The 3,596-nt window shown below is 48.9% G+C and overlaps 1 pseudogene; it reads right to left on the bottom strand.

Annotated features, from left to right (window-relative positions):
• Positions 1-2,071: 2,071 nt before the first annotated feature.
• Positions 2,072-2,611, bottom strand: LOC115314276 (annotated as a pseudogene).
• Between the last annotated feature and the right edge of the window lie 985 nt (positions 2,612-3,596).

Here is a 3,596-nt window from a genome sequence, read left to right as displayed (position 1 = left end):
TCTTAAGGAGTTGTTGAAAATATCATAAAGGATGGGCGTAAAAATTTCGTGAAATGCTTTTACAAGTGTTGCTGGAATACCATCGTGACCTGTGGACATGGTAGGCCTCAGTTTTTTTATGCATTCCTGAATCATTCCCTCATCCACAGGCAGGGAAGAAATGGATTCGTTCACGCTAGGGGATGGCGGCTGTTGGTACCCACTCCTATTGTGTTTATATACAGAACTGAAATCACGCGCGAATATATCGCATACACTGGACGTGGTCACATTCTCCTCATAAAGTATAATATCAGGATGTATCAATTTTCCTCCTCGAGAACGAACATGTCGGTAGAGTTTTTTTGGGTTTCTCCTCAATTCGGAATCCACTGACTCCACATATATCTTATGATCAATCCTCTGATGTTGCTTACATAGGCGTCTATAATGAACGAACTCAGCCTCCCACCTGAGACTGCCAGTCTTTTTAAATTTGCGATGAGAGAAGCTTTTTTTCTTCAGCAACTTTTTTAAATACGGAGAAAACCACGAGGGAAATTTTGAATTGGTATGCTTCTTTAGAGGAATGTAATGATCCATTCCCTCCTGCACCGCCGTGGTGAATTGAAGAACCTGGTAATTGACGTCAGATGATTGCAGGATAGGGGACCAGTCGAACGTAGAAAAGTGGTTATACAATCCCACATAGTCACCAGCAGCGAAGTTATGCAGTTTGTCTAGGTAAGTGAGACTAGCAGCCGGTATACGGCTGACAGGTACATTCAAGGTTATAGCCACCTCAAGTGCAGGGTGATATTTGTCTGTCGGTACTAAAGGAAATTCACTCTTAGTTACAGAAACGTTATCAATGTTTGAGAAACAAAGGTCAAGCATAGCGCCTTTACTATTTTTAACCCTGCTGAACTGATTCAGGGCCATGAAAGAGGCAAAGTCAACAAGATAACCCTGCCTTCTTTGCACCGTAATAGTTACTTGAAACAGCACTGTGAGTTTCCCAGCACACACCTGGTACATTAAAATCGCCAATTACTAATAGTTTGCATTCACCCAGTTTGTCTGCTATATCCTCAATTCCAAGGAGACAATCATTAAACTCCTCCGGTTCAATGTATGGAGGAAAATAAAAAGTACCTATCAGAACGCGTTCTCGATTATCACACTCCAGCTCTACCCACACAGATTCCGAATAAGTATCTAAATCGGCGCGCCTGGTGCACCTCAAAGACCTATCGATTGCCATCAAGACACCGCCTCCCGTTTTCTTTCCGCGAGATAAATCACGATCACTGCGATGCACAAGGAAATTCGACGAAAAATACTCCCCAGACAGTATTTCTGGGCATAACCAGGTTTCCGTTATACAAAATATAGAAAAGTCAGTACATATAGCATTAGAAAAGAAGTAACTGGCCTTAGTACGAAGGCCGCGAACGTTTTGATAGTAAATGTGCGTGCTAGTCATTTCCAGGCAAGATGGTTGGGGATCACTCTATACGGTCATTCTGATCATGCACGCGGCTTCCCGTCAGCCGACCCTGAAATTCCCTAAAGAGGCAGCCCTCCGGCCAGATGTTCGGGTCAAACAATGCCTCAATGTCGTCGTCCACAGCAGCGACGTGGAATGAAGAGTACCCACCATAGCGTGTCTTCAGCTTTGTGCATCGAAGCTCCTTTGGGCCAAGGAATTGTCCGAGATGTTCTCTGACGTCCGCCGAAGAACAGTTGGCGTCCAGACGTGTCACGAAGACAGCTCTGGAATGTCGCACAGACACCGATACGGCGGTAATTCCTCCATTCTTAGAACTTCCCTTAAAAAATGGCCGCTGGGGAATGAAGCCGGGGGAACGAAGTCCAGGGACCTTTCTCGCACTGTATTCCGGTAAGCCAGGCTGAGCCGCTGAGCGGCCACGGGCCAGTGGACCGGTCTCTCCCCTATCTCCTCCCTCGTCTCGATTGCTGTGAGCAGCTGAGCCACCGGCCCCCTCTGCCCGCGTCGCCGAAAAGGCAACGGAGGGAATGCCCGTCAGCAACTCCGTCGTCGTCTCGCGGAAGGCTCTGCCGCTCAAGGTTAACCGGCTCTGGTCACGTTGATGCTCGGGGGGCGAACGAGGAGTCACGGCGCATGCCTCGCTGAAGGAAACAGGTTCTTCAGACACCGTCGAGGTCGATTTCCCCTTGGGGAATGGGGCGGCTCCCCCTCCCCCCAGCACGGAAGCATTCAGATCATGGCGGCCCGCCGCGGCAGCGGAAGGCGGGGGTACCCCGACGTACCTCGGGCGATGCCGGAGGTCTCGTAGCTCCGTCTGGATGTTGCGCAACATGACCGAGTGAATTTCGGAGCTCCTCGTCAGCTCGCTGCGAAGGCGAGCATTCTCCTCCCTCACAGCCGTCATCTGGTCCGTCAGGAAAGAGATGCCGTTCAAGGCGTCGGCCAGCAGGTCTCGGAGAACAGCCACCGAAGTCGCGGCGACCTCGCCGAGCCGGTCCGGGCGGGGTGAGTCCTGCTCGTCGTCAGGCCTAGCTTCGTCCGAGCTAGGACTATGCGTGCGCTCGACGGTGATGCAGTCGTTGCATATAAATGGGCTTACCCCAGTCATCATTCGTCCAACCTCGCTGTCCGGAAGCATGACACACTTCTTGTGCCAGCGTTTTCCGCACTCTTTACATCTTAGAAACTTTTGTTTGCCGTAAAAAAATATTTATTCAGGAGAGAAGAATGACCAAGTTCAGCTTCGGACCTGGTCAAAGCCGGCAAGGGCTTGTGGGACCAGATCCAGCAAGAGAAGAATCAAAGGGCGAGCTCGCATATTGTCACACAGTATGTAAAAATAAAAAAAGAGAAGAAAATTACACAAAAAATTGGCATTGCTCCCGCAGGACGACGAATAATAATAATAATACGAGGGTGATTCAATAAATAAGGTGAATTTTTTTGTATAAGGACTTCTAATACAGATAGAAGCTTACTTTTTCTTTTATTTTTCTACATAGTCTCCCAGCACTGTCACACACTTTTCCCATCTGTGCAGAAGCTTCCGTATTCCCTCAGCATAAAAATCTTTGGACTGATATCTCAGCCAGTCGCTCACAACACTTTTGACTTCATCGTCACTTTCAAACGTCGTGCCTCTCATGAACGCTTTCAAGGGACCAAACAGGTGAATGTCTGAAGGGGCAAGGTCTGGGCTATGAGGGGGATGAGGGAGCAGTTCTCAGCCCAGCTCGTTGATGGTCTGCACCGTTTGGGCTGCTGTGTGAGGCCTTGCGTTGTCATGATGCAAGATGACTCCTTTTGACTGATGACCTCTGCGTATGTTCTTCATGTCTTTCTTGACCTGCCTCAGCAGTTCACAGTAGTTGGCACTGTTCACAGTGCTTCCTTTTTCAAGGAATGAAATGGGGATTGGGCCTTGCATATCCCAAAAAACGGTGAGCATCACCTTCCTAGTGGACCGCTGGGACTTGAACTTCTTCACTGGAGAGCCTGCGTGCTTCCACTCCATGGACTGTCGTTTAGACTCAGGCTCATGGTGCCAAACTCATGTCTCGTGAGATGTGACCATCTTCTTCAGAAACTCATCACCATCTTTCTC

The sequence above is a fragment of the Ixodes scapularis genome, unplaced genomic scaffold, assembly GCF_016920785.2.
Source record: "Ixodes scapularis isolate PalLabHiFi unplaced genomic scaffold, ASM1692078v2 PGA_scaffold8__174_contigs__length_109621045, whole genome shotgun sequence".
NCBI lineage: Eukaryota > Metazoa > Arthropoda > Arachnida > Ixodida > Ixodidae > Ixodes > Ixodes scapularis.
Note: the sequence above shows the minus strand (reverse complement) of the source record. Positions and strands in the feature narration are given on the sequence as shown.